Source organism: Lutra lutra, chromosome 9 (genome assembly GCF_902655055.1).
Source record: "Lutra lutra chromosome 9, mLutLut1.2, whole genome shotgun sequence".
In the NCBI taxonomy this organism is placed as follows: domain Eukaryota; kingdom Metazoa; phylum Chordata; class Mammalia; order Carnivora; family Mustelidae; genus Lutra; species Lutra lutra.
The window spans coordinates 19,877,199-19,897,045 of NC_062286.1; positions in this window are offsets into that span (position 1 = coordinate 19,877,199).

Genomic DNA, 19,847 nt, shown 5'->3' on the forward strand with positions numbered 1-19,847 from the left:
GCGGGGCTCGATGCAGGGCTCCATCCCAGGACACTGGGATCATGACCTGAGCTGAAGGCAGACGTTTAATCAACTGAGCCACTCAGGCACCCTAACAAGGGATATTCTACAAAATAACCGAACTGTACTTTTCAAGACTATCAAGGTCATGAAAGTCAGTGACAGATTGAGGGACTGTTCCTGATCAAAGGAAACTTAACACATGACAGTTAAGTATGTGATTCTGGATCAAATCTTTTCTCTCTAAAGGACGTTACTGGGACAATAGGAGAAAGTTGAATGGAGTCTGAGGGTGGATGGTAGTAATGTAATGTAAAGTAATGTTACTTCCCTGATTTTGATGTTTTGCTGTAATTGTGAAAGAGAACGTCCTTACTGGAAAGAAATATATACAATACTAAAGTTTCCTGGAAGTGACTGGGCATTGTGTTGACACAGTCATAAAAAGTTTAGAGAAGGGCACCTGGGGGTCTCAGTTGGTTAAGCATCTGACTCTTGATTTTGACTCAAGTCATGATCTCAGGGTCATGATCTCAAGAACATGAGCTTGAGCCCCGCCTGAGTCTGCTTGGGATTTTTTCTTCCTCTCTGCTCCTTCCCCCACTCATGCTCTCTAAATACATACATACATACATACATACATACATACATACATACTTTTATACATACATACATACAATCTTTTTAAAAGTTTAGAGAAAATGAAGTTCTTTTACTGTATTTGCATCTTTTCTGTAAGTTTAAGATTGCTTTTAAATAAAAAGTTTTTAAAAATTGCCCCCAGGGGTAGTTCTGCCTTCCCACCACGAGTCTGTGCGGAAAAGTATGTTGCCGGTTGAGAGTGTTGTTAAACTCTGGGACGTTTGCCCATCTGATAGGTGAGCTGTGATCTCTCACCACACATTTTGCTTTGCGTTTCTTTCATTTTGAGGAGGTTGACCATCTTTTCATAGGTTTAAGGGCCATTCGCATTTATAAACTGAAAACTATCCACTTATTTTTGACCCTTTTTCTATCAGGCTGTGAATCTCTTTCTTCTTGATTTTTATGACCTCTCTGTAAATCAAGGGGGGGCCTGCCTTTGACTGTGATATGAGCCAACAATTATTTTGGTTCTGTGTCTTCTATGCCGAGCATTGTGTCGAGGAGCCCAGTGCAATGCTTTCTGTCTGTGAGGCTTAAACCTTACACAATTCGGACCAATGTTAGCCAGTGAATCCTGAGCTAAATTGTGGAGCTCAGTTGTGTCTGGGTGGCTCAGTCAGTTAAGTGTCCAACTCTTGGTTTCAGCTCAGGTCATGATCTCAGGGTCATGGGATCGAGCCCCACGTCGGGCTGCACGCTCAGAGGGGAGTGGGCTTGCGGATTCTCTGTCTCTCCCTCTCCCTCTGCCCGTCCCCCCACCCTTCTCTCTCTCTCTAAAAATAAAAATAAAAACGTAAATTGTGGACCTCAAACGAGAAGGGATCAAGGCTGGGATGTGGGTGTCTGAGGAAATAGACCTGAGCCAGAGCTGAAAGCTGGTTGGGATTCGGTAGGTGAGGGCATCCGGGCTGAGAGGGAAATATTCAGGAAGGCACAGGGAGGGCAAGACCGTGATGTCGAGCATCACTCCCCCTCAAACTCTGTCCGTCTGCTGCTGGCCCGCGCCCTCAGTCTCAGTGACCCTGCCTTATGGAACTTTCCTGACTCTGCGGCAGCCTCCCCTCACCCAAGTCCTTCCCCCACTTCCTTTCCTTGCTCCTCCAGAGAGAAGAGGAAAGGAGCTGCCACCTGCTGAATTGGGTCTCATGGGCTCAGTCAGGAGCACACCTGAGCAAGCCCACAGCCCACCTGGCTCTCTATAGGCATGTAATTCAGTGTCAAGATAAAAGACTGGAAGCCTGTGGTTTTCTGTCAGATACAAACGTTTTCAGGAGGAAAAAGCAGTGATTTTTTTCATTCATATTTTTTTTATTAGTAATGTACCTTCCAGGCTTTCAGGTCTATGCAACTCAGTAAAAGAGGTATCTTCTTAATTAAACTTTTTTGGAGATCATTTGTTTTTAAAGTAAGCTCTATGCCCAACATGGGGCTTGAACTCGCAACTCTGAGATCAAGAGTCACACCGATGCCAACAACAGTATCTACCAGCTCTACCGACTGAGCCAGCCAGGCGCTCCTTTCTGGAGATAAGTTTAGATTCACGTGCAGTTGTAAGAACTACGGAGAAATCGTCTGTACCCTTTACCAGCCGCACCCCCCCACCCCGTGATAAATTGTCTCAACACTTAAATGTCCTATCATGATCAGGATATTGACATCGATGCGGTCAAGGTACAGAACACTTCCATCCCCTTTTACAGTCATGCCCACCTCCCCTGTGCTTCTCCCCAGTCCTGGGCAATATGAACCCGTTCTCCATTTCTACAGTTTTCTCATTTCAGTGATGTTATATGAATGGGAGTCAGACTTTTGGGATTTTTTTTTTTTTTAACCCAACATAAGTCTCTGGAGATATATCTAGGTTGCTGCGTGTGTCAATAGTACCTTTTTTTTTTTTTTTTTTAATTGCTGGTGGAATTCCATAGTACAGATGTGCCACAGTTTAACCATGCACCTGTTGAAGGACATCTGGGGCCTTTCCAGTTTCTAGCTTCAGTTTAGAAACCCGAGGCCAGAGAGATGAACCCACTGGCACACGGGCAGAATATGGCAGAACCAGCATGCAGACCCAGGTCCAGCCGCTACAGTCACGTGGGGATGTGGGTGGGACACATCCAGCAAGTTCAGTGGGAAAGCACGTAGAGGCTCGAGAGTGATTGATGGTCTGATGTCTCGGGGATCGCGTTTGGAGGGAGGAAGCTCAGAGGCAAGGAGATCTGTGCTGAGCTCTGGCAGGGGGTATGGCAAACTGTCAGCCTCCTTCCAAAGGAGCATCTATGGCTGACTGGAAACAGAGATGACGGGAAGGGACGTAGTCACTGGTTTGGGTTGTTATAGTAACATCCAGATAAGATATATATTCGGGGGCCGGAGGAGAAACGGAGCTGAGTGCAGATGAGCTGATGGAAAGCGGGGGGTATTGCTGGAGGAACAGCGCTGTAGAAACGGTCCTCACATGTCACCAAAGCTGTGGTAGACGGGCGCTCCCTGCGGTGCGTGGAGACCAGAGGTACCGGGGTAGACCTCAGCCTGCGGTGGAAGAGAAGACGACAAAGGAGAGAGAAGGAGGCTCAGGAAGGCAAGGGGAGAACCAGATGAGTAAACAAAGGCCAAGGACAAAGGCTGGTGGGGCAACGGGGTCAAGGACAAAGGGCTGTATCTGTTACCTATCACTGCGTAACAAATTAACCCAAACCTCGGTGCTTAAACAGCAATATTGATTATCTCACAGATTTTACGTGGCCCTCGGTTCCCTGCTGTGTGGCCTCTCCACGGGGCGGCTCACAAGATGGCAGCTGCCTTCATCAGACTGACAAGCCTGAGAGAGGAAGACCGTGTTCAGGCAGGAGAGAAGTCACAGACTTTTGTATCAGCATCTTAGAAGCTTTGGTTCTGCTCCCTTTGCGGACGGCAAGTCACCAGGACCAGCCCACACTCAAGGGGAAGGGAAAATACAAGGGTCTGAATCCCAGGAACCCATTTCGGCTGCCTGCTACAGGAAGCAAAGACAAGGGGGCTGCATTCGCCCCAAGACAGCCCCAGGTGGCCCCCTGCGAGGACCGTGTCCTGAGAGTGCAAGGGGCAGGGGACAGAAGGGAGGGAGGCCAGCAGTGGTACCCAGTTCCCAGCTGCCCCCAGCCTGCCAGGGGACATGGACAAACTCACAGCCTCCACTCCAGTTCCCAGAAGACCCCAGCGCAGCTGCCTGCCCAGTCTGCTTCCTCTACCCTCTCCACCCCCAGGCAGAGCAGGGCCACACAAGCAGGCGAGACCTGGCCCCCATCTCCATTTCCCCACCTGAAACCAGTGCCATTTGTCCGATGAGGCACGGAGCTGGGAGGACAGGAATGGATTCCGTAGTCCTTTGCACACCCCAGGATGGGCAGCCTGCCAGCTGACACACCGGCAGCGAGCACCTGTCCTATCTGCAGATACAGCGAGCACCTGTCCCCTTCCCCTGCTGAGCCTGGCCAGCAACCTGGGTCCATCTTCCTGTCCCTCCATCCCTCCTTCAGCCCAGAGCCCAGGGGTCCACTTGGGGAGGGACACACACAGAAACACAGGGAGGTGCTGAGAAGGGGGGAACCAGGGCCTTCCCACCAGGAGCTGGCACCCCCTGGCGACACTTGCAGGGGAACACATGAAGCCAGAAATGGAACGGAGGGGAAACCCTCCAGGGACAAGGCTGGGGCTGGACACAGTCTTTCCCGAGAGGTGCGTGGGAGAGAGCCCCGGATGCAGATCACAGTCCATGGGCCGGAGGTGCAGGAAATGTGATTTGGGGGAAGCTGCCTTTGGGAGAAGGGCCATATGGCAGCCAGAATAATGACCCCCAAAGACGTCCACATCCCAATCCCTGGAACCTGTGAACATGTTAGGCCCCATGGAAAGGGGAGTTAAAGTGGCTCATCAGCCCAGCTGGAGATGGTCCCTAGGGTGAGGGGGTTCGGTGTAAATCACAGGGGGCCTTCGAAGGAGTGGAGGAGACTGAGAGTCAGCTTCACAGGGTCAAGGTGTGGGAAGGACATGACCCACTGCTGCTGGCTTTGAAAGAGGAGGAAGGGGCCACGAGCCAAGGGCTGTGGGCAGCCTCCGGAAGCAGGCAAGGACAAGGACATGGCTTCTCTCTTGGCCTTTTAGGAAGGACCCTAGCCCTGCAGACACCCTCTCCCTTGTCCTTCCTCCTCTGCTCCAAGAGAAGCCTGGTCTAGGGGTTAAGAGATTTGGGTTAACCCAAAGTCGGCCTCTTACTTGCGCTTGGACCAGGGAAGACATGAGTTCTCTGAAACGTGGGCTCGGCAACAGGCTCCACTGCTCCACCCCCACCCAGGGTGGCTGAGTCCAGCCTGCACCCGGGGTGCTCCACGGCTTTAGGACTCGGAATCCCCCCAGCCCCCCAGGCCTGCCCCTCTTCTGCACGTCTGTTCCTTTTCCAACCAAACAGAGGACCAGGGCGGGGATGCTAAAAATGACCCCTAGAACACCGGGCAGGACATGTGGAGAGGAAACCTCCTCATAAACAAAGGAGGGGGTGGTGGCCCAGCGAAGTCCACGTTTCCCATGGGACTCACCCAGGGAGCTTCGGAGAGCAGGGAACTCAGGTCAGACTCCCAGGAAGGCGGTTCCCTGGGCCAGGGGGGTCTGGCTCACCAGAGCTCTAGTCCCAGGACCGTGTTGCTGTGAAGGGCGGGGCCTTCGCTTCCAGATGTGGATGTGATTGATCGCTGGCCTGGCCACTCCCCAGACGCCGTGAACTTGGGAGTAACCTTGGAGGTGGGGGGCGCTACCCCACACCTGGGCTTGTTGGGAGAATTCAATGAGCTAGTGCTGAGTGTCCCAGTGCAGAGCCTGACACACAGCAGGAGTGCCACAATGGTCAGCAGACGACGCTTGTTGTTTGCTGCTAATGTGAGTCTGACATTCTTCCATCGCCGTCTGATGGTCATGCAGGGTGACACTAGTTTCAGGTGCACTGACAGTAGCTTTATGAATTGACTTTCCACTTCTTCCTGTCCCTCGTCTCAGAAGGCCAGAGAGGAACACGGAAAATTCCCTCAATAAGACCTAATGTTTACCATGGCTTTCCAACTGAGCTCTCCTTAGACCCTAATCACAAACCTGAAGACACTCGGGCCAGAGACCGTTAATGCCAGTGTGAAGGCTGAAGCCACGAGGCCCAGAGAGGTCTCTTGACAAGTAAGTCAGTGGCCAGCGGGACCAGGGCGGGCCTCCTAGGTGCTCTCATGGAGTTTCCCAGAGGGACCCGGGCTGCTCAGAGCTCAGGAGGGTGGCCAAGGCTGTGGACCCAGCTCGCTGGCTCACCTGTGGCTATGCCACGTGTGGGGTTCTTGCCTCTCCTCACCCTAGCCCTGCCCCTACAGTACCCCACACCCCCTCCCCAAACCTGGGATCCAGGTTCCCAGCATCCAAGGAGCATTCAGAAAACCTGCCTAGCCCTAGACATCTTGAAATTTCTTGACTTGGAGACCAGACACTCCTTTGAGTCCACAATTAATGAATTCCCAGGTGCTGAATGTGACGTGTGACCCTGGGGCCATGGGCAGGCAGGAGAGAAGTAGAGATGGGGAAAGAGGCTTGGGAGAGAGGAAAGGAGAATCTGGACCATGGGAGCCCATTTTCCTGACCAAAAATGGGGTTAGCATGTTCCTGGCAACAAAGAAGCCAGGAGGAAATTGGAATGAGGAGGAGATATAGAGGCCAGGGGTTAGGCAATACCAGAGAGGGAAAAGCTAAGCTTTGGTACTTCTCGGGGGTCCCAGCAGTGCCTGCCTCTATTTAGCCCCAGCACAGACTCCTTTATTTACTGTGATGCCTAGGGACCAGCCTAGGGATTGACGGGAATGGCCATCCAGTCTTAGGTCCTGGGTTGGCTGTTGGCTCTGCAAGGGCAAACTTGGGTTCCCAGGAAGCCAGTCTTCCCTCACCACTATGGTGGTCTTGGACAAAGGGGCTCCCTAGCCAACCCCCATGGAGCCCTGACTCAGCAGACCCTCCCTTCCCAGCAGCCCCCCGTGAGCAGGGCTCATGGAATTGCCCTGTCACTCCTCCTTGACTGGACACATCATCTTGGAGTTTCCAGAGCCAGGTTCTTCAGAATCCTCGAGCTTCTTCCTTGCCCACCTGGCAAAGGCCCAGATCCTTATTTTCCAGCTCTCACAATTCCTCTACTACTAATCAGACCAGGATCTCATCTCCCTTCTCAGGTGATTTTGGTGGCATACCATAGCCTGTCCATTCTGCCCCACTTTTTTTGGCCACAGGCAAGAAAAGCAGGGCCAGGAGGTAGAAGAAGAGTCTGAAGGGATATTCTTGCTGGTATAAATACGTGATATTCAAATGATAAATATGGTTTTTTTTTTAATTTTTCTTCTAGTTACCCTCTTACTTTCTTTTCTTTTCTTTTTTTTAAATCAAAGATTTTATTTATTTATTTGACAGAGAGAGAGAGAGAGAGAGGGTGAGAAAGAGATCACACGTTGGCAGAGAAGGAGAAGCAGGCTCCCCGCTGAGCAGAGAGCCCGACATGGGGCTCGATCCCAGGACCCCGGGATCATGACCTGAGCCGAAGGCAGAGGCTTAATCCACTGAGCCACCCAGGCGCCCCGATAAATATGTTTTTAAAAACAAATTTCTTGGGCTTTTGTGAGGACTTTACTGTTCTGGTCAGAAATCTAACATGACACATAGCAGGTGCTCAATAAAATAAAAATTCCTCTTCCCCACACTTTCACCCTCCTGGACCTTCCCCACACTGAGGGGACCTGAGAGCATCTGGACTTCCCAAATGTTGGGCTGTCCTCCTTCTAGAACAAATTCTTCCTGCAGAGGAGGGCAGGAAGCACCAAGGAGTTATCCTGAGGGCCACTGAATGACACAAGGGTAAAACCCACCTTGAGCTAAACAAGTCTTCCGTGTCCTGCAGTTAGACTCCTCAGACCTTCTTTCAAATTAGGAATAAGCGGTTGGAGGAGCACGCAACTCTTGATCTTGGGGTCGTGAGTTTGAGCCCACGTCGGGTGTAGAGATTACTTACATAAATAAACTTTGCAAATAAATGAATAAATAAATAAATAATAAAAAACAATCAGCAATAAGGAATATGAAATGAATGGTGATTATTTTAGCTCTGACCAGGTGAGGGAGAGCAGAGTTGATAGTCACCTAGTCAGGCCCGTTCAGAGAGGAGGAGCTGCGGGTCCGGGTGCAGTGCCAGCAGCCTGGGCTCTCCAGACAACTAGGTGGAGGTGTGGGGGGCACAGGGAATGACGGCGGGGCAGGGGTCCCCAAACCCCTGTCCCACTGACTATGGACCAGGGACCCCCCCCCCCCCCAAACATCCATCTGGTTAATGGAGGTTGGGTCCCAAACAGATGCAACTGAAGCATTTAGAACCACTGTTGTGTTACTTCTCTCACTCACTTTTCCTCTTCAAATCCATTCTTCTGGTCAAGCAGGGATAATTTACCACCAAGTAGGGGAGAGTTGTGAAAAGCCACTTGAGTAAACGAGATAAACACCACTGGTGACAGCTCCTCAGAGGTTTCTGCCTGATGGAGACTCCTCAGTGGCCCCCTATGTGGTATGACTTGGGGTGGGTGTGGTGGAGTGGCCGTGGGGACCAGAGGCCAGCGTCTCTATGGGCCACAGAGACCGGGCCGGGTCTGGGCAAAGAACCCTCTCGGCAGGCGCCGCACTTGCACTCGTCGACCTCCAGGTGGCGCTGGGCTGGTGCGGCGCAAGTTGTCTGTCACCCCCTGTGGCGGGCGGGGCCTTAGAAAAGCTGACTTCTGGTTGGTTGGGCTCGGTCTCGCTTTCTTTTCGTATCGAGAGCAGGTTTTAGGGAGGGGCGAAAGGAAGGAAGAGAGAGAGAGAGAGAGAGAGAGAGAGAGAGCGCGCGCGCGCGCGTGTGTGTGTGTGTGTGATTTTTTTCTTTACAGCTAAAACTGAGTTTCCATTTTTCATACTCATTATGAGACACCTCATAAATTTGCACATCAGGGAAAATCCTTGGTCAGACCTATTTATAACAAATACATGGTTTATTTACAAGGGAGCGAAGACTCAGGGTCTACCACTCAGACCTTCCTTTTTCATGTTTCCTTAGTATTACCAATACACTCCTATCTTAGATATATTTTATTGGTGCGTTTGACACCAGTTAGGCTTCTACTATCTGCCGGGCATTGGGCGGGGTTTTGTGGAGTCAACATGAGGGAAACAGACCTGGCACCTGCCCTCAAGGAGCTCACAGACTGCGATTTAGCAATCACATCCATGGCAAATTAAAGCAACACGAAACAAAACACTCCTTCGGGGGCAATACATGAGAAGTGGCTAGTGCTTTGAGAGAGAAGCTTGGAGATTTGAGGAAGTGTAGTACTGAGGGCAAGCAACAGAGCCCCTCCCCCCGAAGAGCAGGATACCAAAGCGTAACTGATCACATTCTAGAAGACCTGGGCTCCCTTGTGAAGATGAGGAAGCCAGGCAGGAGTAGAAGGAGATGTGAGGTGGTTTGGGAGAGAACCTCAGGCAGCCAAGGTGGGCTGCTTGGCTTTCCTGGTGTGGAGGAAAGCCCTGGAAAGTGTGTAACTTCCAGAATACTCTTTTCTTGCTCCAGGTAGAAAGCTGTATTCTGGGAACAGATATGATAGGGGGGACTGTAAACTTTGTCCCTGGAGAAGGTAACCAATGAAGGACCGGCAGAGCAAGCATCCAAACAAGCAGCCCCGCTGTGAGACGGAGCGTGGGCTTCGGAGGGAAGAAGGAGGCGGAAAGGAGGCAGGAAGGCTCTAGTCTGAGGCTGGGTTAGTTGCTGGGAGCGTCTGGTCTGGGTGGCCAGCAACGGTGGGACACGACCCAGAGGGTCATAAGCTGCCAGGGAAAGAGTTTGTCCTCCCCTGCATGCCTAGCAGACCAATGGTCAGCCCAGTGTAATTGTGTTTTCTCTTAGTTCCCCTAAAAAGTGGCCAATTCCTCCCGCAACTAGGGGCAGAGACGGAGAACACTGGCGAGTTCACACGCTGCCCTCCCCGCCGTGTCCTCTCTAAATGTTCACGGCGCTTGCCCCCGGCCCCCCACCTCCTGGCATGACACAACTGTGTGGCTTCCAGAGGGAAGGCACCTGGTTGTTCTCTGCTGTACCCCCGGGGCCTGGAATATGTCTGGTCCCTAGTAGGCACTCTATGAATATTTGTTAAATGGACGAACGAAGCAGATTCTTCCTGGTCTGTAGAGAAACCTCCTTTCATGTAATGCGGAGCGTGCAGGGCAGGGATCGCCATCAGAGGATAAATTGTTCTAAGAGGTCTCTTTGCCCTGAGAGAAGGTTGGTGTTCCAGAGGCTTGAAACGTCGGCCTTACCCACCAAGGGGGCCGCTGCTCACCAGAGAGGGGTGTGTAGGTACGTTGTGGTGGGGGGCGGGTGTCTGTGAGCTGGTCCTCCCCAACCCGTCCTGGTCCTTACCTGGCATTCCCGGAGCAGCCTCCGCGCCGGAAGTGGTTCTTCCTGTGATGGGAGGCAGCACGAGGAACAGAGGTTCATTCAGCTCAGCCCTCCGAACCCCACCCTCCGACCTGAAGTCCCCTCCCGGGTCTGTTCGGGGGAGATGAACTGGGGCCCCAAGCCCTTGCGGCTCTCGCTGGCTCTGGGAGACACCACTGGGGTGACTGTGAGCCATCTGGCGCCTCCCCAAGGCTAAGGCTCTGGAAGGGCAGGGCCTGCCATGTCAAGCGGGCGGAGCACTTAGTGTCGGAGGAAGGAAGGAAAGGAAAGGCTATTGATCATTTGCTATGTGCTGAGTGCTATCCCAGACTTTTTAAAATTTTTTTTAAAAGATTTTATTTATTTATTTGACAGAGAGAGACAGCGAGGGAGGGAACACAAGCAGGGGGAGTGGGAGAGGGAGAAGCAGGCTTCCCGTCAAGCAGGGAGCCCGATGCGGGGATCGATTCCAGGACCCTGGGATCATGACTCGAGCCGAAGGCAGAAGTTTAATGACAGAGCCACCCAGGCACCCCTAACCCAGACTTTTAACATAATTTTTATAATAACCATGTAGGTTGAAATGATCCTCATTTTATAGAAGCGGAGAATAAGGCATGACCCGTCTGAGGTCACACCCTAGAAACGAACCACATGAGGATTCAGATGCAGGTCTGTCTGCCCTACCCCTGCAAGCCCACGTTTGTTCCTCTCTTCCCTACCGCTGCCCTAGAAAACAAGGTGGAGGGCAGAGAACCCAGAGAAGGCTTCTCCAGGAAGAGGACCTCATCAGGGCCTCTGAGAGAGGAGGGGACCAGCTCAGAGAAGAGGGCAGGACCCTTACCAGTGAAGGCATTTGGGAGGAAAGACCGGCCAGAAGGAGGAACCTTAGTGAGGGGGTCATGCAGGGGGCAGGCTCCCAGAGAGAGAAAAGAGAGGAGATTCCATAGGGTAAAGTAAGGCCAGGTATGGGGAGGTCATAGGGGAAGAAGCCCAGGGCAGCCTGAGGTGCCCCAACAGGCCTGGATGACTTGGGACCAAATCGGAGCAGAGGGCAGGACTCACGCATTTGAAGACCTTCAGGAGCTGGGCCGGGGTCACTTCCATGGACGGATGAGCTGGCGGGGTGGGGGAGGTGGGCGGGGAGCAGGGGCGGGGGCGTGAGCAGAGTGGAAGGGGAGGCACATGGGCTGCCCGGACTGAGAGCTGCTGGATTGAGAGCTGGGTGACCAGGGGTCGGCTGGGGACCACAGGCAGCCTGCCTGTCCCAGGCAGTGAGAGGACACCAGATCCCCTCTGCCGCTCGATGTGGTCCTTACCAGCCCCGTTAGCCTCTCCAAGTTTTTCTACAGATGGACACTTCTCGCATCATCTTCAACTACACAGTCATTAACTGCGCTGAAAAGCAGTCTTTTACCCATATTAGTTAGGAAGAGTCTACGCAACAATTTGGTTCTAACTTGGGTTTCATTTCCAGGTAAATGTCTACCCTGGGTCCCCATACGTTGGCCATTTGCTTGCTCAGAATCAGCACCCAGTCTGCCCGAGGGACTCACTTCCTGCTCCTTCTCCAATGCTTCTAGTTGACTGGTGAGTCTGGGGAGGTCTATACCCCTTCCGGGTGTTCATTCCTAAGTGGGAACATCCATGGTGGTCCCTGCCACAGAAAGAAACGTTATTTCCTGTGGGCCCGGCAAACTGGACGGCCTGCTGCCTCCCTAGGAAGCAACTCCAGCCAGGCGCCGGCTCCCGTGGGGTCCTCAGGAGGTCCCCTGGCTGCTTTAGGAGAGCACACCTAGCTTCACCCCTCTAGCTTTGGGCCGGGAGCGGCAGTGGGCTGGACGAGGCTGTTCAGGAAGACACGTGATGAGAGATGGATTTTTTTTAAGATTTATTTGAGAGAGAGAGATTGAGAGAACGAGTGAGAGGAAGGGCAGAAGGAGAAGCAGACTCCCCAGTGAGCAGGGAGCCCGACATGGGACTTGATCCCAGGACCCCGGGGTCATGACCTGAGCCGAAGTCAGACGCCTAACTGACTGAGCCACCTAGGCACCTGATTTTTTTTTTTTTTTTTAATAAAGAGCAAGAAAAGGGGCACCTGGGTAGCTCAGTTGGTTAAGCATCTGACTCTTGACTTCCACTTAAGTCATGATGTCAGGGTTGTGAGATCGAGGCCCACATCGGGCTCCCTGCTTACCAGAGAGCCTGCTTCTTCCTCTCCCTCTGCTGCTTCCTCTGCCTGTGCTCCCTCTCTCTCTCTCTCTGTCAAATGAATAAATCTTCTTTTTGAAAACAAGATAACAATACTATTTGTAAAGTTTCTTCAAATACTATCTAAGCATTTCATTTCATTTCTTGATTGATGGGCAGAAATTTCGCTACATTATATCCATCTATATTTATTAAATCATTTTCACTTTAGGTATTTGTCCATCAGCACTCATTTTAGTCACTAGGAACGTTGGAGAATGTAGTATTTCCTGAAAAGACTTGAAGAAAGAGGTCACCATCCCTGCCCCTTGGGGAGCTTACAGTTCATTCAGGAAAGCAAGAGGAAACCATGTTAAAAAGCTCCAAGGTTCAAGGTCGCATGTGTTGAATGAACGTAGACACAAAGCGTAAACGTTTGCGGGGAGGTAAGCTTCTGGGCTGGATGGTTACGACTTCCTGACTGTGACGACATTGAAGAGTCTCTCTTCATACTCTCTTCCTCAGTTGCGTGTTTCTCTAAAACTACCTCCCACCTTCCTGCTAATAGCCCAGGGCAGTCCTGGACAGTCACTACTGGGCCACCATCGCCATGGGGTGGCCCAAAGTCATGTCTGGCAGTTTGGCATTTACCTATGCAAATGTTACATCAGCGGCGGATGAGTGTGGTCCACATATAGATTGGGAGTGTGGGGCTTTTGCCAGTGGAGTTCCCCCAGAGTGATGGCGGCTGAAGGCACAGTGGCAGCAGCTGACCGGGGCAAAGGGGGACTGTCTCTGACTCAGTGGCGAGGCCCCTCTCTGGCTTTTCCGGCCCAGCGCTCTGGGTCTGCCTGGTAAGGGAGGGCTGGCATAACAGTGGGTGTAGATGCTTTCCCACAAGTCTGAGCTCCCCAGAAATGCAGTTGTCTTGGCTCTTATTAAAAGGGTGCGTTCTTCTCCTTGGGACCAGAGGGAAGCCCTTCTGGGCTGTGGCTTGGGTAAGGTGAGGAGGTAGGAGTGGAAGGGTGGGTGCTTTGTGGCTGGGGCTCCAGAGGACGCAAGGACACCCCCACACAGCAGGAAAGAGCCAGTCAGTTCCAGGCCCCTGGCATCCCCCGGAGCAGCCTCGGGAGCAGCTGCCCAGGACAGGGGGCGTGGCTGGTAAGAAGGAAGGGTCTTTGGAGCATTGTTACCGTGGGGGGGCGGGGCCTTGTGGGACCGGAGGAGCCAGATAGTCTCACTTTTCCAGAGAAGCTGTAAACCTGGATTTTTCTGTGAAATCTTCTGATGTTTCACCATTTGCAAGCTAATAGATTGTTTTTAAAAACACCTCTTGGCCCAAAGGAAGTGACTTGAAGACATTCTCTGTTTACACCGTCCAACTGAGACCCCAAACAGCAAGCAGAGCATCTAGGTCTTTGGCCCAAAGGATGAGGGCCCATCCCCTGAAGTGTCCTGCTCCTCAAGGCGCTCCTTCCTCAGAGGCCCAAGCGGACCAACGAGACTGGGGCTGGAGCAGGGTCAGGGTGAGCGAGGAGTCAGCCCAGTGCCGGGCTGAGGAGTGAGCCTCACCCTTTCCTCTGATGCCCAGGTCCTAGTGAGGCCCTGGGTCCAGCCTGGCATCTGCGGGGGGTAAGGATGAAGAGGGGATGTTGCATGCCTTCTCGGTCCTCTGCCCCAGTCCTGGGCCCAAGGAGGGGAGGCGGCACGGGTCATTCCAGACCTGAGCCCAGTCTTAACCACGCCGGGGCCAGGACCCTGGTTTGGGGTGTCGTGTCTTCACCTGCTACGTTGGGGAAGCTCAAACAGATTCCCCCTGACCCTGGAAACTCCAGGGGCCCTCAGCAACTCGCTTTGCCCTTGTACTTCTAAGGTAAATCTGCAAACAGATGTATTTATTTGCTTTGTATGTGTTTTGGGTTGAGCTGATTTTCTTTCGACATGCTGGCCCAGAATAAGACTGACCCTTCAGAAAGTCAATTCGCTAAAGCCATCCACTCGGCCTCAGCCCGAGGGCTTTAATTGGAAACAGCTGAGGCCCACCGCCAGCCCACAGGCCTCCAGCCTGAAGGAGACCTCAGAGGAGGTGCGCTGGCTCGGGGCAGGGGACGCGTGGCTTCAAAGGCAAGAGCCAGTGAAGGCAAGTTTTATCCCAAGAGGAAGGGTTTGCTTCAAAAATAGCTTTTAGTATGTGTTTTTCAAAACTGAAGACGCTGAAGGAGCTGACCAGGCATATTTAAGACCTAACAAGCAGAGGAAACAGTAGAAGAACTCACTGGAACTCTCTCTAAAAGCAGCCTTGGACGGGCTGCGTGAGCAAGTGAAGGAATGAGTTCACGTAATAAGAGACACGAGGGTTTCTGCTTTTTTCCATCTTCTCCCATCATCGTCCTCCTTCCCTGATTCCCCAGGGAAATTTCTAGCACCCCAGTGTGTGGTGATTAACAAGCATCACCTTGTACTATGATCGCCTTTATACCTATACGCCCTCCCACCTTGGGGGAAGAGATAACATTGTACACACACAACTACGTGGGGGTGGGAAATTAAGAACTGTTTCTAATGCACTATGTACCCATTGACCCCTCTGATTTTGCCAGCAACTTAAAAGAAGCAGAAAGGGGCACCTGGCTGGCTCAGCCGGTGGAGCATGTGACCTTGATCTCATGGTCATGGGTTCAAGTCCCATGCTGGGCATAGAGCTTACTTAAAATGAGAATTAGATTAATTAAAAAATAAAAAGCAGCAGAGGGGAGAGGGATCCCCTGCGCTTGCCAGGTTAGTTCAAGTCACTGGATGACAGCTCCCGACAGACCTCCCTGGGGCGGAGGGGTGGGGTAGGGAAGGGCCCCTCCCTCCATGGCTGGGAGAGCCCGGGGATTAGAAGCATCCTGGTCAGTTAATGAGCACGCATTGTAATGTGGCTTAGGCAGAAGGTGGGGTGAAATCTCACTTAGCCTGAGACCAGGCTGCAAAGCGAGGGGTAGAGCAGTGAGTCTGTTCTCACGGATGGCCTCCAGCACCCCGCCATTTAGGTCCAGGGCGATCCTGACCGGCAGGGCCAGTTGCCGTGATGCGTATAGACAGAAGGAAGCCTGAAAGGCTGGCACATCCCTCCATGGGGCTAATGATTAAATTCCTGTTGATTCCTATCCCCCCACCGCCCCCACCAGGTCTATCAGGGATTTGGCCCCCTTTTCCTCCTCCTCCCATCCCCAGGGGCTGTGGATGGATCCTGCAAGTCCCTTCTGTAGGAGGGCTGGATGGAGAACCTTCTAGTCCTGCCCTACGAAGTCAGGGGGAGGCCAAGGAGCCCCCGATGTTAACATGGGCCCCGTGTGTGCCGAGCCTGCGAGGCAGAGTGAATTCGAGGGGAAGACCACGCGGCTTGACTGGAGACTGAGTCTTTACCTCCTTCCCCACGTGAGAGAATACGTGGAAAGGACGTCCCAGTGTCGGGCACAGACGTCTGGCTCAGTCACTCTCAGCTGGAGAGACAGAGCACGGTGGCTGGGAGATGTTCGGGAGACAGCTTGCCCGGATTCGAGTCCTGGGTTCGAGTCCTGCTCCTCGTTACCCCTGTGTCCCTGGGCCTCACGCTTTCCTCGTGCCAGTGGCCTCATCTGTGGCCCAGGGACAACGGTGCTAGGAGCTCCCGGGGAGAGGAGTGGGGACTAAGTCCCTGTGCTGAGGACGGGGCCGTGACACGTGCGCACCACATCTGTGCGGGTCTGCGCTGTCTCCGCCTTCTCCTCTGGCCGGGCTGGGGCTCCAGGGGCCCTCACGGGGGGGGGGGGGGTGACGAACTCAAGTGTCAGGCGTGTACTGGCTGGGTTCGCGCTGATTGCGGCGCGTGGGAGAAAGGTCCGCCCAGAGGAGGCGTGAAATGAGGAATGAGAGACACTTTCTTGATGAAGATTAAACGTGCATATATATCGGCGAATCTGGGGGACTCTCTCTCCCGTGTGATTTTCCCAGTAGGCAAACCAGGCTCTGGTTAAGTCCACTGGTTCAATACTTGACTTTCTTCCCAGAGCCATCTCCCTGCTCCTCCTCCTCCCAAGTTGGAATACTCTTCCTCTTCCTTGAAATGGTGCCAAAATTCTGCCATTTCAGCAGGCTGACACGGTGGGAAGTGCAGCTGCATCCCAGTCGAGCAGACAGATAGGATCGTGTGATCTTGGGCAGGTTACCGGACCTCTCTGAGCCTTGCTCTCCGAACTGATGATGGTTCTGTCACAGCTCTGTCCAGTGCACAACACTAAGTCAGGTCCACTTGTGTGGACGCACCTGGTGCCCCACAGGCATTTAACGTACTTTCGCTCCCTTCTCTTTCGAGCAAAGCTCTCTCTCCCGAAGCTCACCTGGTTCTCATCAGCCGGTGACATCAGTGAGCCCCACGTTTCATGCACTTACAGAACAGCTACAATTGATTATGTGTGTAATTATCTCGCTATTTTTTCTGTCCTAGTATTTTCCTTCATTAACTCCCTCCTAGATGTCTTCAAGCGGCTCTGCTGGCTGGTTTCTCGAGGCAGAGTTCCACTCTGTATCTCTTCCCAGCGCCCTGACAGTCCTCTGTAGACCCGGGGCCTCAGGGTTGTGGTTTCGGAGTTGCTCCAGGTCCCCGATCGAAGTGAGTTCCTGTCTTGGGTGTGCCTGGGTGTGCTGAGCCTTTTTGAAGGTAGTTCTGTGTGCACAATACACCTAGAGAATGACCTTGTCCAGGGAGCTGTTCCCCCCTTGAAAGAAAATGCAGGTGAGCAAAGACCCAATCTCTGTCATAAATGGGGGCAGGCAAAGACCAGTTAGCAGCTAAGTGAGGGGGGCTGTGGCAGGTCAGGGTAGGGGCCTCAGTAAACAGAAATGTTAAACAGGGCCTCCCCAACTCCACCCAGCTTTAAACCCCATGGTTTCCAAAGTCTGGCTCCAGAGGCCTCCCAATGACCCCAATCTAACTCCCCTCCATTCTCCAGTAATGGCCCAAGGCAAGAAGATAAGAGACTCCTTGAATGAGACAACCCCCAGGAAAATTCCATCACCCCTTTTGAGGCTGCAACTCTATAAACTGCTGGGGGCAGGGTGGGAGGCGGAGAGGAGGGAGGGCAGGCGAGATAAGGCCTCAGACTTCTGGGCCAAGGGCCGCGCTAGGGGGTGGGAATCCCAATCCCGAAGGAAGGCAGGAAGGCGTATGAAACACCACTTTCCACTGGGGACTCAGGGTAAAATGTGGGGGCAAGCTGTGGCAACGACAGGACAGGAATGAGATCCCCTAAGCCTGGGGCTCAGGAGTGATAATCTGCTCTCCCACCTATCTCCACCTGCTATCCTGCCTGCTGCATCCCAGAGAGAAAAGCTCCTTCCCTCACCGGACCTCTGCCCCCTTCCCACCCTTTCCTTCCTCTTCACTCCCCTCCCTGGTCCTTCTCAGGTCCCTCATTCCACCCTGCTGCTCTGTTTTCCCGTCCTTTGTCCCCCTCCTCTGTGTGGGCGCCCAGGGGAGGTGGGTGACAAAGGGTGAACCCAGATGGCTGCCCAGGCGATGATAAAAGTAGGACAGATGCTGACCAGCCATCAAGGCAAGAGGGGAACCCACTGAGGTCCCCAAGCGGGGAGGCCTCGTTCCCCGCACTCCTGAGTCTGGTTCTGAGTGCTGGCCCGGCCAGTAGCTCATTCAGCAGGAAAGGCGCTCGGGCAGACTCCCTCGGCCGACACTGCACCTCCACTCCTGCCCTGTCCCAGAGTTGCTCCCCAGCCCCGCCGGGCACGCTCCCCACTTCCTCTCTGCGTGCCCTTTCCTCGGCAGCCCCAGGCACATATGCCTTCTTCCAAAGGGCCAGCCCCTTCCTGGGAGCCTCACAGAGGTGACACTTCACGGGCTGAGGGCCCTCGGCAGGCCTCACCCAGGCCATCCGTGCGCAGGTGAACAAGATGCACCCATCGCCGCGGGTGGCTGTCGGGCTTTGTGGAAGGGGAACCACAGGGCCGGCTTTCTGATGGTGGCCTTGACCAGGAGCAGCCGCTGTGGGTGGGGAGGGCTTCCAGAAACGTTGGATCCCAGACCCAGACTGTGTTCTTCCTGTTAGGGGATGGATGCCTGGTGTCCAAGTGTGCCCGCTGTAGGGTGGAGGGAGGCAAGACTGAGTGACAGAGGTCTTAGGACCAGGCCACGGTGCAGCCGGCATGCCCCAGGAGCTGGGACCTGAACAAAAAGCCCACTGGGGACAGGTGATCTTGAAGCCTGCTGGTGCAGAAGTGCCCCCCCGCACCCTGCCCCAGGTCCTGTGCTGAGCTTGTGGATTCACTCTGCCGAGGGGGGAGGCCACAGCACCTAAAGCTGAGGGCCAGAGGGCCCCCCTGTGGGAACGTGCACTGAGGACTCCCTGTACCCCTCACCACAATCAGGGTTGTGTGTCTGCCCACCCATCGCCCCACAGGCCTACAGACTGCGCCAGGAGGTGCGGCAGTGGCGGGAAGCCAACACCCTAACAGGTTTCTCTGGATGAGGACTCTGCCGGGGCCGCGGGGGATTCAGGCTCTAACTGAATCACAACGAACTGTTACTAGCTGGCAGTGTGCCTGGGCCCCAGGGGCTGTGGACCTTTCAACTCACAGGCAGACCCTTCCTCATCTCCACTCCCATCTGTCCATTCACCGGCCTGAAGACCAACACTTCCACGTGGCCAGAACCACTCTGAGTAGTGACCATTTCCCTTCTCCTGTCCCATTTGTGTCCACGGTCCCCAGTCTGATTGGCTTCAGAGGGCAGTGCATGCCCTCCAAGCCCATCCCACTCCCTAGTTATGAACTCAGACCAACCTTAACCTCTAAGGCCCTGGAGACCCGAGGAGGGGGCCTGGTGCTCAGCACACAGAGCTCCTAAGTATCTTCTCAATAGAATGACGGTCCCACTCCAAGCTACTTGTCCCCCTGCCCCCATCTTTTTTTTTTTTTAAGTAAACTCTACGTCCAACATAGGACTTGAGCGCATGATCCCAAGATCAAGTCACATGCTCCACCGAGTGAGCCAGCCAGATGCCCCTACTTGTCCCTTCTTAATGTCTACCTTCAGCAGCGCTAGGCTCCCCTTACTTCAGAAATACCGAGATGGCCATCTGGTGCCTGCCTTTCAAAGCACCCTCCCACCCCCAGCAAGTCCAGTTCGCCTCATGGTGTCCCCTAGGAATTATGTATTTTCAAAATGAAAGCACTCACCACCCATCCAAACTTTCACACAACTGGGAAACTAGTATTGTTTTTTGGAACTTGTAAGTTGATTTGAGCCCCATGTCTTTTGTACCATGGCCCTATCTTGGCTGTGCCCCCTTGGAGGCGGCACAGGGCTGATGGCACCAGCACATCCCACCTGCTCGTAAGCACTCCTGGGCAGGAGAGACCTCAAGCCCACCACCCACAGGCCTGGTGTTCTAGCCAGGGCTAAGTGTGCAGAGAAGGCATCAGAACCCGTGGGATCTGCTCTTCCTGACTGAGGTGGCCTGCAACCCTTGTC